Source organism: Castor canadensis, chromosome 12 (assembly GCF_047511655.1).
Source record: "Castor canadensis chromosome 12, mCasCan1.hap1v2, whole genome shotgun sequence".
Lineage (NCBI taxonomy): Eukaryota > Metazoa > Chordata > Mammalia > Rodentia > Castoridae > Castor > Castor canadensis.
This window is the reverse complement of record NC_133397.1, coordinates 87,983,709-88,000,879: the sequence shown is the minus strand read 5'-3', so window position 1 is coordinate 88,000,879 and position 17,171 is coordinate 87,983,709.

Here is a 17,171-nt window from a genome sequence, read left to right as displayed (position 1 = left end):
AACATCTCTAATCCAAAAATCATATTGGTACTCAAAAATTTCTGAAGCATTTCATAGTTCAAATTTTCACATTAGTGATGTTCAACCTGAATTTTGAATACATTATGCTGATTCAAATTTCCTTTACCTGATGTCCTCCCTCTACCAGTGTACTCAGCAAATTCCAGTTAATCCTCCAAAGTCAGTGTAAAAAGAACTCTAAAAATCTTTCTTGGCTCCTCCAAATAGTTAATCACTTTCTCCTATGTGATGCTGTGGTTTCTACTACACACTTTCACTCATCATCAAAAGCCAAAAAAAAAAAAAAGAGGTAGAACCAGGAGTTGAATTAAGTTCAATTATATAATAAAGGTTTAATCGCATTATTTAGTTTTAATTTACATACCAGTCTTTTATTGGAATTTGATGTCCTTAAAAATAAGAATCATTTTTCCAATCCTGCTCAGTCCTCATGTTTGGGCATATTATCCCTATGCTCCCACCAACCACCTAGAAATAACAATATATTTAAATTAACCTGTTTCTCCTCTCCCATCAGTCTTCAGAGATCATTCATGGTATAAGACCATATAAAAATGCTACTGATATATACTCTATAATGTTAGTAGGAGACCATAACATGTACTACCAACTCAGGGGGGAAAATTATCCAAATTTACAGTGACAATTTCCTTTGTCATATTGTTATGATGGATCCTCTAATATGAGCATGGCTATAAAGTACCCACAAGTCCTTTCCCCAATCCACTGTTTCTAGCCCCCTGGACATAATTCTGCTCCAGTATTACCTTGATGCATATAGGATCAAGTGTCTACCTATTAATAGATTCTGGAACCTAGATAATATTCTCCCTCTGTTCTTCACTACCCTACTTCCTCCTGCCTCCCTGCATTTAAAGTACAGTTGGCTTAACACAAATAGGTATTTTCATATTCTCTTCAGAGCAGCCCACACTTGCCTGTAAACAACTTCTTTTTTGTACTTAAACATCAGTAATCTTTTAGACTCTATCACTCTCAATAGTACAGAAAAATAAAAACATACCTTGAACAGTACCTAAGCAATCAATAAAATATTTCCTGAATGGAGCTAAAGAATATGCACAACCCCCCCAAGGAGATAGGAGAATATATGAAGTTCCAGAAAATGAATAGTAAGTAGAATAAAAAAGTACCCCATCCACTATGAAAGACCTTGTAGGACTCAGGAGAACAGATCTTCCAAGCTTTCATAGATGATGATGATTATTGGGTATGTGAAGCTCCACCTTTCTCTGACAGAGTCACCAGACTCAGAAACTCTAAACTTATATAGGACAGCCTAATTTTAGTTGGGTTATTATTTTGTTACCTAAGGATTAGATGATCCTCAGTACTAGATAAGAACAAAAATAACAATGTCAAGTAGTAAATAAAGCTAGCCATGTCCCATTCATATTACACATATTAACTCATTTATTCTGCACAACACATTACATGACAGACATCACATTTTATACATAAGAAAACTGATGTACAAGGCTGGGCACAGCTGCTCACATTTGTAATCCAATCTATGCAGCAGGCATAAATAGGAGGATCTTGTCCATGTTGTCCAGGGCAAAATGTGAGACCTTACCCAAAAATATCTAAAGCAAAAAGAGCTGAGGATATGGCTCAAGTGGCAGAGCACCTACCTACCAAGCACAAGGTCTGAGTTTAACCCCCCCGTACCACCAAACAAAAAAAAAAAAAAAAGAAAGAAAACTAAGAAACTGAGACACAGAAAACTTCAATGGCTGTATGCTGTTCCATAACATGGATATGAAATAATTTATTTAACATTTTCTTACTGCTGAACATTTAGTTTGTTTTCAATTATTTTATACCGTAAAACTATATTTTACTCTCTAACCTGTCCACAGATAAATTTTCTTAGCCTGAAGAACTAAAGATTAATAACAACCTCTTTAAAGTTCTTTATACCCACTGCTAAAATTTCATTCAGAATGTTTTACCGGACCAACAACAAAATTTGAGATCATTTAAGTATTATTTATATAACTGTTTAATAATTATTGTTTAATAATAATTTCTTTGCAATCATTTCTTTTTCATTCTATTACTTTATGTTGTTATTTAGTGGTGATAAATATTTAGTATTAACCATGTATATTTCTTCTTTCATAAAATGTATCAAGTCTTTTGAAAACTTAATGTTTTTATGACTTACCCTATAATACTTAATAGTCAAAGGTTGTTGGCTTTAATTTAGAATATTAGGAATCTTTTGGATTCAATGGATAGAAATAGGACTCCAATGGCTTATGTAAACCAGGAGGTGTACTAACTTAATTCACTAAAATTGCTGAAGATTTAACTGAATGAGGAGTTGCAAAGCTGCCATCCCAAACTCTCTATTGGATCGAAGTGCCTCTATGGTATTCCATTCTCAAGGAAATGCCTTCTTCATCATAGTGACTGCCAGTCACCACAATCTAATATTTTAACAACCCCACCAAAAATATCCTTTACTTTCTCTAGTAGAATAAAAGAAGTTATCAAGCTCTCTGAAAAGTACAGCTAGATTTTAAAACCAGTGTCTGTTATTGATGGACTAAATAAATGTCAGTTTCTATGTCTGGTCCAAGAAATCAGAGGAGTCCAAACTGATGAAGGATGACTCCCCAAGTAAATACCAGGAAATCTAGATCTGTTAAAAGCAGAAAGATAGGATGCTAAGCAGCACAAACCAAAAGCAATCTGCAAAATTTATCCCTTAGTGGCCATTCACCTCATACACTCATTCCTTTCCATACATACAATTTTTTAACTGTGTTTAACACTATTCCCATCGTAGCCACAACAGAAAATGTACTCAACCACCACACCACTGGGTAAAATAAATAAGTCCATTTTTAAAGGACAATGTCAAGTTACTGCATCCAGCTATAAGCCTAAAAATTTTTGCATTAAAAACAGTATTTGTAGTGTTACCTGCCAGAGTCCCAGTATTGAGGGCTGGGGTCGAGGGTCCTTGCCTTCACAAGCCGGAGAACTGACTCGTGAGGTAGCTGAATGATAAGTCTAAGCCGGTTTATGAAGTAGGATTTATTAGAGAGAAAGGAAAGGCTACAGTTAGAGCATGCAGTGGAGCCCGGAAGCCGGTAGCCATGGATTCACGGGCTTTCTCAGGTGAACTGGTTTGGTTTGCACCTTTATTGGGGAGGTGAAACAATCTTGAGAGCATTTTGCTCATCAGCCTTGTGGCAGATCTATCAGACTCTGCTTCTCTTGTTTAGGATGCAGGAATGCAGGCAGATCTATCAGACTCTGCATTTCCTCAGGATGCAGGAATGATATTGCTCTCCATGGGGGATGGGATACTCACCCATCTGCCTAAGGTCTCCAGACCCAACATTAGATTCAGGTGTACATTCTTCTTGGTAGTACATCATAATCTGGCAATATATAACTACATAAAAAAACTGTCCCTCATAATTAATATGTTTGTGTTAAAAAGGGAACACAAACAATAGTAATAATCACTCTCACTTAGAAGACTAGAGAATGTAAAGTGAACCATGGTCTCTAATTCAAAGCATAATCTATGGTCAGAGTAGCAAGAATTCCCTTTACTCACAAAAGGAGGTTTGTAGTCAGCCAATTTTGGAAATATTTAGTCCTACTGTCACAGAAGAACTCACTTTCATTATCTGCCAGAATAACTCCATCTGCTGCAGTAGCCCACTCCCTCTGAGTGAAGTCTCAAGAGATTAGAATTGCCTTAGAACAAAAACAACAGAGTTTTTTGTTTGCCATTCAGAGAAAGTATAGCTTCCCTAAAACCTTAGTAAGCTACTTGGTCTATTTACTTCAGCCAAGGGGTTGAATTAACAACCAAAACAATAGATCTCACCAAGATCCAGTATACCAATTTAGGTTTCAGTGTTTAAGTTTTAGTCACATAGAAGTAGCTCTTCCCAGTACTACAATCCTCTTAATCTAAGCCTAATCATCCTCCTTGAAGCAGTGTGAAACAAGGTGTTGGATGAGGAGACACAAGTACTCTATCAATTGTTCCCTGGCTGTATCCTAATTTAAAGCTTTTTACAACTGGATTAATTGCTATACTGTCTTTAGGCTGGAAATATACAGTATGATGTACTTGGGAGAAGCCTAAAAAAATAACTTCCCCCAATTTAAACTTCCAGTCCCTTTTGCTCTTTAGTTTACTTTGCCGGGCTGCCCTCCTATCTCTATGCTAGTGGGGATTCTTTCCATTTACAACTGACAAAAACCCAGTTTCAACTGATTTGAAACAAGTAACAGTAACAACATGAATATATTTTAAAAGAGAATATTTAAGGATTAGAAGACAATCATCATAGGCACAGGTTCCAAGTGTTCCAACAGAATCAAGAAGCCATTTCTTTCTTTTGGCTTCACACTTGATCAAATCTAAGATAGGCACTACAGTCATAGACTAAGAGTCTATCTGTTGAGCAAACCCAACAGAAGGAGCTCCGGCATGAGTCTTGGAACTGACTATGTGACTCCCCTTGGTTCAGAGGTTCATCCCTAAAGCAATCACTGATTCTAGCCACCCCTGAGGGCAAGCACTGGCCTTAACCCATCTAAACCAATTGAACTAAGAATGGGACATCAGCAAAGGAAACTGAGATACCATGACAAAAAGAGGATATGCATGCTAGACTGACAAAAACAAGAGGTGTCAACTGGTTTTGGAAATAATGAAAAATGCTAACAATTTTTAAAATTTCTATTCAATGCACTATATATTTTCTCTATTGATAACATGAAAATAGAAATATGGAAAGCTTTAAATTCTTACCCTCAGATGCCACTTAAAAATAACATTTACATATGCAGTAATGCCTACTTTGCTAATACACATATTCAACACACATTTCTAGTTTTAGGAATAAGCAGTACATTAAGCTGATGAGTTTTATTTATTTTAAATCCAGGATCTGGACTCTTCTATTGAAAACACTTTCAAAAACTGGTCCTATTACTGCCTAATTTCATGCATACTCAAAATGCACTTAACTAGGGCCATATGTGGTGGTACACACCTGTAATCCTAGTTACTACAGAGGCAGAAATCAGAGCCCAGGCAAAAAGTTATGGAGATCCTGATTCAACAAAAAAGCTGGGCATGGTGGCATGTGCCACAGCTAAGTGAGAGAAATAGGTAGGAAGATTGTAGTCCAAGGCCAGCCTGGGGGGAAAGTACAAGACTCTGTCTCTGAAAAATAAAGTGTGTGTGGGGGGAAGGCCTGGAGGCATGATTCAAGTGTTAATGCCTGTTGTGCAAGCATGCACGACCCTGAGTTCAAACCCCAGTACAGCCAAAAACAACAACAAAAAAATTTACTTAATTTACCACAATGCTAGAAATGCAAATGCACACACACACATTATATTATATTATATTATGTTAAGATCAGCTACTCCACTCATGGAATTAACAAGATAGGAGAGTAAACACACATAAATGAGTTCATTACTAGAGAGTGATGTGTGATACAAAAGGCATAAGCTGACAGTGAATAAATATCAGAAATACAGGCACAAATGAAAAACCTGTGGAACCGATACATAACAATTTTTAAGCAGGTAGTAAAAATACAGGTGACTGGCTATTACAGCCACACTCATATACTGAGACACTTTTAATTAATGGTATAGTATGTCCCACAAAATACCTGTTTAAATAATATAACTTGATCATAGACAGGCTACAGAATACTTGCTGCTTTAGTGTCATTATACAACTAAACAGTTCTGTGAAAAACCTCAGAACTCCTTAAGATGTTGAAACTTCCAGTATTTATATATTTAATTTTCCATACTCAATAGCAAGAATATACAAGTTAATATGAAAAGGCTCCTATGTCAGCATAAGTTAAAATACAGAATATTCTTTTAATATAAATAATGTGGTTTCATTAGCATAAAAGACTTCCATGAGTTTACCTAAGATGCAACTGTATATTTCTTAAATAAATTCAATTAAAAGGCTTTTTGCTTGTGAAATTCTAAATATCATCACAATAAAAAGTATTATCAAGCTATAAATGAATAAACCCTGAGGAATAACAATTACTGTCAATTGCAGTTCAAAGTAATTTAAAACTTCCCTTTTGACTAACAAAGAGAGGAACATAATAGTCCAGGAAACCCCTCAAATATCTTGTTATACTTTTGATACAGTAGACAACATGCCACTTAGAATGTTAAAAAAATAAAAGTAGGGGAAATGTCATTTCCTACAACTACAGACACAATGATATACCTTATAGTAATTCATAAAATAATCTACAAATGCCTGAAAAAATCTATACGTCTACAACTAAATTCTATAATTATAATTAAAGAATTGTATACTACCTAACAGCTATTCAAAACACCCTATTGTGACTCCTTTCTTTAAGTAAATATTAGTCCTCTATTTTGTCTTTTCTAAAAATTTATGTTCTATCAAAAACTGTGATAAATGAAACTTCCATGTTCTAAACAAAGATACACGTGATATTTACATAGCATTTACTTCAAGGAATGAAAAACTCTATATAAACATATGTCAAGTGTGTTACATTAAGTAGTGTGCCTGCTTTACAACAGAAAACCAACCAACAAAATCTGTTTAATATAGTTAAACCATCTTATAATGCCACATCAAATACTTCCTCCTGAACCCAAAGCTTGTTATTGATCAGTTTCTTTCACTTGGTAGGGCGAAATCCTTGACAATAAATTGTAACTTTATTCACAAACTAATTTATTCATCTTCCTGATACTCTTCATCTCTTATTTGAAATGTTTTAAGTCAACTCTAAAGTCATTATACAAAACGCATGCATCTACAATGACATCATTTTATTTCCCATTACATTGCTGATCCTCCTCTAGACACCCACAAGCCCCTTGAGTAACAGAAATGCTTGTCCACCTTGGCAAAAAATAGAAAAATTCCAGCCACTGCTATGCCAGAGAAGGCCTATATTTTACTACACACCTAAACTTTACTCTGCAAAACTCTTAATATTTTGGGTAAAGCAAGTGTAAAATACTGCCTAAAACCAAATATGTGTATTGTCATATTACATAAGAAGAAGGAATGAACAGGAAAAAAGGAAACATTTTGACAAAGGTGACTATGATAAGGGTATTGTTCAAAGTAAAAACTTCAACTTTCACTAGTTTCTATCACAGCACACTTGACAGACATTTCACTATTTTCAAATTTCAGTTTTCTTTAACATTTTAGATTAGGACTGAAATGGAAGAAACTAACACCAGAAATAATATTAAAGGCTTCCAACCTCTAACAAGTCCTTTGTACCTAAATGAACTTCATTGGTTCGGTTACTTACTAAATAGATAGAATAAAGTTTTGATAATTATTTTTTAAATGCCTATGATCTCCAAACACATTTTTGAGCATCAGCTTAAATTTTCACATGACAGTATTCATCATGAGTATTTTGGAAAAATAGAGCCCTAAACTTACAATTTATGACTCTTACACTTCAAATGACTATATCTATTCTATAATTAACATAGTTAGCAACTAAATAGTAAACAACTCCTTTTGTCATTCATCCTTTGCCCAAAAGTCTCCTCTAAAATAGATTGCATTCTCTAATCATGCACAAAAAAAATTTTACCTAGCTTTTTCATTCCAAAATTCAAAGCAGGCACCAGATCTTAAGTGGATGCAGGGATATCCAATTGGTATTACCATATTTGTAAAGACTCTAAGCTTAAAAGTAATGCTACTCTCTAAAACAATGTCTGCATACCTCATGGTAGATTTACATGGCACTGATGAGTTAAATGCCTTTACCTCAAGAGAAATAGTTCACTTCCTTACTTAGTCTACTATACCTAAAGAACCCCACCTGTTAAGAACTGATTCAGCATACATCTCTTCTGCTGCAGAGTCCATGCTGGCTACACATTCAAATCACTTTCCAGGTTGTGATACTTCTACTGCCTCTTACTGAACTATGATGGACTAAGTAAGCATACAAATACAATTATCACATCATCTAGAGTAAAAATGATATTGGTTAGAGAAAAAGTGAGAAAACCTTAAAATGTGTTTCTTTAAATGTATGGAAATACAATACCAGCTACTGTGGTAACATTTTTTGAGATTTTATCTTTTCCTTTAAAAAGTAAAAAAGGCAAGTATTGGCAACTAGTTAAAAAAACACACACCCCAGAAAAAATTATATTTCTTTGAACATTTTGAAAAGAACTGGCAATATTTACAGGGTGACATTCTTCCAAACTTACACTGACTTTATAGTGACTTATTTGAAGGGTATACAAAAGTAGAAAAAGGTATGTTGCACTTAAACAGTAATAAATAAAGTAAAGACAACCTCCAAGTTTTGACTTGAAACACTGGCAAAAAAGGAAAAATAAAAGTCTTCAACATTTCTGTGAATTTAAAAAGCTCATAAACCATAGACACTACCTAATTCATGTCTCAGAGCACCACTGCTGTTAGTTCCAGCTTTCTTTCAGTTTTCCTATAGATCAAATAAAAATAATTGCTTAGCCGAAAAATCAAACTGCATGGGAATTATAAAATCCCTTGCCAAGCATATTTTTTATATTGTTGGACTCCACACCAAGTACAATGGTCAACTGATCGCTCCTGCTTTACAACTTGCCTTCCCACACCCAACCTTACAGTATGTCAAAGACTAGGTACTGCAGAGGAAACTGTTTTAAAATGCTTTGCTGCAGCAAACACTGCATTTACAAAGCACCAAAAATGAATTACTATGAATTATGCTCTTTGTGATTCTCTGCTCCTTATTTCTTCCCCCTTTCTTCCCAACATTTTGAATGCTTCTTCTGAACATAGCACAAAACATTAAGTCACACACAGTTCTGCAGTAACTCTTTCTTACCTTGAAAGAAACCAAAACCTAGACTGCATTTAATATCTTTCCTTTAGTCTTATCCATGAGTCACTCTCCTGAAGGCAACCACAGAAACCAATCTGTATGATTTGATGCCCTCACCTTTAACACCTGTGTGCATAGAAAAAGAAAATGACTTAAGAAACCAACATATTCGGGACAATATTACACAGAAGGGAAGGCTGCCTAAGAGACGGGGGTCGGGGGTGGGTCCTGCACAACATTCTTACCACAGCCTCGGAATATTTTCAAAGACAGATGAAAACTGAATCGCTTTCCTTCCTCCCTAGAAACATCACACCCCAGCCGCTCAGGTCAGAGCTAATGTGCTTCTCACATTTCAGCAGCACAGGGGAACTTAGGTTCCAGGAACAAGGTTGTCATCACAGGAGGGCGACACCACGGACAATTACAGAGTAGGGGAGAAGGAGCCCGGGAACCAGAGGTCTGTCCCCTCAGCCCCTAACTAAACTCGAAAGCTCACCCATAACCTTTTCAGGCGATTTACTCGCTGCCAAGGAGGAGAAGGGATGAGCAGCGCTGTGGAGCTGGGCACTGCTCAGGTGCAGGAGAGGACCGAGCAGAGGACGCACGGTGGCCTGGCTTTGCAGCGCGGGCAGGTCACCCGCTGGGCAGCACCCGCGGGGCGAGCCGTGCTCCCGGGGACGCGCGGCGTGGCTGACCCCGGGTGACCCCGGGTGCAGGGGGGACAGGGGGCGCTGGGGACCGAGGATGGGGTGGGGGACTCTGGGGACGGCTTGTCCCTTACCAGGTTGAGCACCGTCTCCACGATGTCCCTGCTGCCGACCTGTCCGACCTGCAGGAGTCCAAACTGCGAATTTCATCCGGAAGTTGCGGATCGGCACCGAAAGGTAACTCGTCCCCGCGGGGAGCGGAACCCGAGCAGGAGTCGGAGCCGGACGCCCCATCAGCCCCGCCATCCCGCTGCCGCCGCCATCGCCATCGCCACCGCCTCCGCTGCCGGCCCCGACGGCGATGGGCTCCACGGGCTGAGGCTCGAGCCCCGGGCCGGACCGGCTTGTAGCTCGCCATGGGCCCCCTCCTGAGGACAAGGGACGAGCGGCGGCGCCGCCTCCTCCGGTACCGTTGTACCTGCCTCGGCCGTCGCCTCGGAGACCCGGCCTCCACCAGCGCTGCGGTGCCGGGCCCGCTCCGGCCTGCGCCTCAGACGGCCCGCTCGGCGCCCTGCCCGGCCCAGGCTCGCTGGTGGTGGAGGCGGCGGTAGCGGTGGTGGTGGTGGTGGTGGTGGAGGCGGCGGCGGTGGTGGTGGTGGTGGTGGTGGAGGCGGCGGCGGTGGTGGTGGTGGTGGTGGTGGAGGCGGCGGCGGTGGTGGTGGTGGTGGTGGTGGTGGAGGCGGCGGCGGTGGTGGTGGTGGTGGAGGAGGCGGTGGCTGTGGCGGTGGTGGCGGTGGCGGCGGTGGCGTTGGTGGCGGCGCTGTCGGTGGCCGAGAAGATTCGCAGCCTTCTTCTTGGAGGGCGGCGGTGTCCGCTCAGCTGCTCCGCTGCCTCCTCTCTCTTCTCTCTCTTGCTCTCCACTTCCCGGTCTGTGTGCCCGGCGAAGAGACGCTGCAGCCGAGCTGAAAAGCCCTAGGGACGAGCAGTTGGCCAAGGCGCTGGCGGGTGCGGAGCTCAGGCTGCAACCGACGCTGCTCTGGGCTCCACAGTGGTTGCGAAGCTTCGACGCCGCCGTTCACTCCGTGCCGCCCCCTCCTGCGGTAGCGGTCACTGCGCCTGCGCAGAGCGCCCGGGGCGGAGCCCTGGCTGCTCCTCTTCTCTTCGCCCTGCCCTCCTTCTCTTCCCCACCCCACCCCGCACCCCTGTTCCTCCCCTCCACCGCCAGTAACATTAATGTTAGTCTCCTTATTATACTTGTCTGGCAAGGATTGTGTTATGTATCTGACTAACCAGTACTCTCTAGTCTTAGCGATGCATTTCTACATAATTATAAGGAAAAGCACACTCTGAGTAACAGGAGAAGAAATGCTATAAGGAAATGTACAAGGATCCTTTGGAACAGATTATTAGAATCTCTTCCAAGCAAGAGGTAGCATCTTTATCAAGCCCTAGCCCAACAGAGAGACAGTGCACACAATCAATCAGAGCCTGGTACTGATGCATGAAGTTTTGGATTAGGACCTTTCTCTGGTGCCAGCAGTAAAATATAACTACCTCATAGAAACTGCTTGGAGAACTTTAAGAAATAAAACAAAGCTTTTAGAACAGTGCCTGTAATAAGTGCTCAAGAAATAATACAAGTTGTGATTATAAATCAACACAAAAGAGGATTAGTAGAGTTTGAGTTTCAAATACACTAATTTTCACATATTTTCTTTTTATTCATTGACCTGACTTTCTGTTCTTCAAAAAGGAAATAGGGCATCGGTGTTTTCTTCAATTTCTTGGTTTTTGTTTTGTTTTGTTTGTGCAAAGCCTATTGTGTATCCCACATTTGTTTATTTTACAATAATCTTGAAGATTGTCTTTTCTGCCTCAAATATAAATGTTTTATCTCTTCTAAACTACAGCAAACCAAATTAGCAAAATAACTTTTCTTTGCTCTCTGCTAGCCATAGGGGGAAAAGGCACATTAAGAATTAAGTATGTTTCTCTGAGACTTTAAAAAAAATAAAAAAAGAGAAAATAGTAAGCAAATCATAATAATGACAAAATACTCCTGTATCATGTACTAACCCACAGAACTAAACAGCCTTCCAAAATATCTCTGATGGTTTAAACTTCACTTTTGTTTCATTGGTTCTGTTTCTCTACTTTTCTTTTTCATTAAAATATTTTGTTATTGATGCCTTTGTAAACAATTTCAGAACTTATCATGCCAAGACAGACAGTTGTCCCTGATTTATTTTTTTAAAGGGACTGTGAAATTTCATGGGATTAAATTTTCCCAATTACTTCTCAGGTATGTACGTTGAGTTTAAACATTGACTGTCATGAACCCACAACACTGGCCACACTCCGATGCCATACAGTGATGCCATATGTTTCCTAGCCATATAGTTTCCCATCTTTAAAATGTGAGCTGGCAATACATATTTTTGTACCTCTACTTTCTTTCAAAATAGTTCTTTGGAATTTTCCTACCCATGAATATTTATAAAATTCATAATGTATTTTGTTGTTCTTGCTGAATACTTCAAATACCTAAACTTAAAATGCCTTCTATTGAATCACTATAGGACATATATTAAATTTTTACATGTAACAATATTGTTAGCTATTTTTAAAGCTAGCTATACAGAAGTGGTCTCAGCACTCTAAAATTTTACAATATAATCTATGTGATCTTTAAGTAAGGAAAATGGCAAAGGAAATATAATCACATATAGGAGAGAACAGACTTAAAAACAGAGATGCAATGTAACTTGAAATGCAGCAACTCTAACCATAAAACAGTCAATGTAATTGAAACATCAACCCTTCTGAGCTTTGTATTCATATACCTCTCAATAAGCATTAAGCCAAAATGAAATGTAACAAGAGTCAATTAATAATTTACAGAGTAGCACTCTGTATCTATTTTACATTCATCAGAGAGCACAGTACAGAATATCAAGCACTAAAAAAACCATGAAATTGGACAATTTTTAACAGATGGTACCCATTTCTAAGAGTATATAGTTATTGTTAAAGAACTGAAATTCTGTATTTACGAGTGTATATGAACTGAATGATATAATATATATGGCTTCTTTGATAACACTACAAAAATTTAAGAAGATCAATTTAAAAATGCTTTTAGTGAAATGCGTTGAATTGATGTATCTAATAAGTACTCCTAATTCAGCAGAAACACAGTATTATTACTTCTTTTAAAGTTTAAAAGACATCAAACATACTATTTACTATTATCCATATCTATTGAATGTATTCTAGCAGTGAGTGAATACAACAAAGACCCTATAATATGGAGTTCACATTCTAAAAAGAGAAAGTAGAGTTAGAAAAATTGCAATTGTGTTTTGAAAAGTGCAGAGTATTACAAACAAGTAGTAACAACTACATAAATAATATGATTTCAGAAAGTGTCAACTTTGTATTTCTTATGATAGAAATGAACTATAGTATCACAGTCAGATATTATGTGTTTTTTTCCTCTTGATGGCAGCTATTTGAAGACAGAAACTATCTTTCTTACAATTAAAATTTTCAGCAATATACTGTGTTCATTGACTGTTACATGGTAATAATAACTGAATTGAGGAGGAAAAGGAGAAAAGAAATTAATAGGTAAAAAATTTCACTCAATAAACCAACTATTAAAGAAAGAAGAACAAATAGTTTTTAAATCAGAATACAACCATTAAAGGACTACTTAATTTCTTTTTTTTACATTTTTTTCTTTTGCCATAGTGGGGTTTGAACTCAGGGCCTCAAGCTTGTTAGCCAGGCACTCTGTCAATTTAACCATGCCTTCAGCCTTGTTTAATTTCTTAAACATGAATTTTGAAGAGGGTTAAAGTCATCAAAACTAACAAAATATTTAAGCATCATTGTGTGATACTAAGTAGATTATTTAGCCTCTTTGACTCCTGGTTTTCTTACCAATAAAATGTAATAGGCAGCTCTTGCCTTACAATGGGGTTGTTATAAACATAAGAGAGAAATTATGATCATGTTTTCAAAAATACAGTCTCACAGAGAAAGCAGTGACATTATTTCTGGCAGTGATCAGGACCAAGGCAGTAATTCCAATGATCTAGAAATGCAGGCAGGGATGAGATGCAGACAAGGAACTGGTTTTGATAAATAGTGGGGAAAGATGTGGAGGGATGTTGAAAGAGAGATAAATGAGTTCAATGCCCAACAGTAGTGGCCAGGAATCACATGGTCAGAAATCCAACCTGGTAAGACTAGCCATAGTTGAAGCGCACCTGAAAAGGAGACTTGACACAACCACAGAACAGAGAAGGAAGACAATGTACACTTGGGCAGACAGTCAAGACTCTGGAAACAAATGAACAAAGAGAAAAATAAACAAGAGGCAAGACTTATTTGAATGGGTTTTTGTGAGAAAAGCATCATTTGCAGAAGTACAGATGCTCTGAAGCATGTGTTTGAGGTAAGGAAATACTGACAGAATGAACCATCTCCCAAGAAGATTGTGGCAATAAGTGCCTTTTCCAGTTTATAGAAGACTTTTCAGTAAGTCATTTTCTAACTGGACAACGAGTAAAGCTTTGTCAAATTTCTAGACAAATTTCACTTGAGATTTACACTGTGTTTCCATGATGCCACAAAATATTTTGAAAGTAAAAACCCTAAATCAGGGACTGGCAGAGTGGCTCAAGCGGTAAGACTGCCTCCCTAGCAAGGGTAGGCCTTGGGTTCACACCTCAGCACAACCAAAAAAAGAAAAAGAAACCAAAAAAGCTAAATCAATGATTCATACTCCCATTATTAGATGCTCCCTATGTATGATTTCAGCTGGAATTAAAAACATTTACTCTTGTTTACTATGACCTAAGTTGACGTACTTATCATCTGAAGTTAATTTGTGGATGTAAATTCAAAACTGTACCAAATATCACTAGCCAGATGTTTGCAGTGACCACTTCAAGCCAGATTTCCTCAAGGATGGAGAAGTGGCATGCCAGCAAGGTGGCAGACCTCAGCATTAAGTTGTTGTTGTTTCTGCAAGTATTCTGTATCTCTTCTCCCAAAACTTTGCTTCCCTCAGTTCATGGGAACTGCTATAGGCTGTTAGGTTAATAGACCATTGGAAAATCTACCTGTATATCTCCTCACTTTGGGCCATTCAGGAGTGCATTCTTAGTAATTAGGTTTGTAAATACCTGTTCCCCAGGTTCAGCATCACACTTAAATATCTGTTAAGTATACATTGGTACAATAATCAGGATATGCCAGCATAAAGATCACCCACTCATTAGAATATGTTGGGTATTGGTGACTTCAATTTTCTTTTATATTTGTTCTTTTTTTTTTTTTTAATTTTTTTCTTTTATTATTCATATGTGCATACAAGGCTTGGTTCATTTCTCCCCCCTGCCCCCACCCCCTCCCTTACCACCCACTCCACCCCCTCCCTCTCCCCCCCCAATACCCAGCAGAAACTATTTTGCCCTTATTTCTAATTTTATTGTGGAGAGAGTATAGGCAATAATAGGAAGGAACAAGGGTTTTTGCTGGTTGAGATAAGGATAGCTATACAGGGCATTGACTAACATTGATTTCCTGTGCATGTGTGTTACCTTCTAGGTTAATTCTTTTTGATCTAAACTTTTCTCTAGTTCCTGGTCCCCTTTTCCTATTATAACTAGCCTTATTACTTTCTTTTATGCTTTAACAGGACATGATTTTACTAAGCAACTTCTTCTCAAAGCCTGCTTCTCTTCCTCTATTCCCTTTCTCTAGGATTGGCAGCACCAATTCCTCTAGCCTGCTTCAGCTCACCATCTGGTAATGAAATCTTACTGATTTGGCTTTTTCTCCATCTTACCTCTCCATCACAACTGTCTGTTACGTTCAGATCCTTGTGGGACCTTCCCTGCAGCAGAGCAATAATCAGAGTTGGTCTCTTGACTCAAGTCTCACTTCTCATCTTTCCTTCACACTGACATGAAAAAGATATTTATGAATGGTGAACTAAGACTAATTATATAAAACACACATACATGACACTTTAATCGTTCAGTAGCATTTCAAAGAAATAAAAGAGAAAATAGGAAGTGCTTCAGAATCTGGCTTCAACCTTTCCATCCAAGCTTGTCACCTGCCATGATCTCTTTTGAACATTGTATCCCAGCTATTTCAGAATAATAATATGTAACATTCATGGAACGCTTCCTGAGTTCCTACTACCATGCAAAGTACTTTACAAATATTATGTCATTTAATAATCAATGACTTTATTACATTACATACATAGGTGCTATTATTACCCACATTGCAGAGATAAGAAAAAAGAGGTTAAAAACTTGTTAAAATTAGAAAGCCAGGTGTATACAAGCTGAGATTGGGATCGAGGCAGTCTGCTCTCAGAGTCTACAGTTGCTTTCCTTTGCGAATGTATTTGCAGTTTCCTAAACTTGACATTTCTCACAAACCTCTGTGTCCCTTACCTGCTCTTTTAATTGTCTGGAAAGCCATTCCCAACCTAGTCTGTCTGTGAGACTCTTGCTCATCCTATAATAAATTATTCCAGCTGCTCCTCCTTCATGAATATTTCTCTGAATCCCTGGTAGGATCAATGATTATGTGCCCAGGGCCACCTTACAATGCTCAGAGAGGCCACTTGACTTCTTGGGTTTCCTATCCACTTGGGTAAAGAACAAGTGTAATGTTAGGCCATTATGGCTCTATTGAATACTGGTTTTATAACTTGTAAAATGTCAATCTCTGTACATTTTTGTTTCTTCTAAGATTTCAGTACCTCTTAAATGATCTGTTACTATGATGAAATGAGGTGTTTTTGGTTTTGCTTTTGTTTTGAGATGCTCTTCTGCTATAGTGAGGAGAACTTAACAAGAAACCATTAGTTCCTTTACTACACTCCCTCCAATGTAGCCCTTGGTACCAGAGGGATAATTTTTGTCCTCTCTGGCTTATAAGAGGCTTCCCCTTTCCTCTTAAGGCTCCAGGATGCTTGGTAGGCATTAAGGAAATGTTTGAGTGAATGAATGGAAAACTGAATGTTGAATACCTAATGGCACAATTGAAAGAATCCTTTTTTTCATTTCATAGCCAAGAAGCATAATTACCTTAACTGGCAAAGAAGAGAAATTCTGGCTACACTTTTTCCTTTCCTTATCTAACATCTAAAACTTTTTCCTTCTGATTAGAAGTTATAACTAAATGATCCCTTCCAGAAATAAAGTACATGATCACAGATCAGCATATTATTAAAATGTGTAATTTTAAAATCACTTTATAGTCTTATAGCTACATCTATCTATCCATCTAATATCTTCTAATGTGTATAAGCTGCTTCTCTAGGCTGTTCTGTTATTGCATTGTTTTGTTTTTCTCAAGAACTGCTATGGCTCAATGTACTGGTTCAATTAAAAGAAATGTCCCAGGAGTGGATGGAACATGACCTTGACTTTTGAAATATGAAACTAGAAATAAAAGAAAGCAACTTAGGAGCAATGTTTGAGAACACTGAGTATTACTGCTTCTTGGATAGACTGATTCCCTTCCTTTTTCATCCCTGTTTAATAGAGATGTC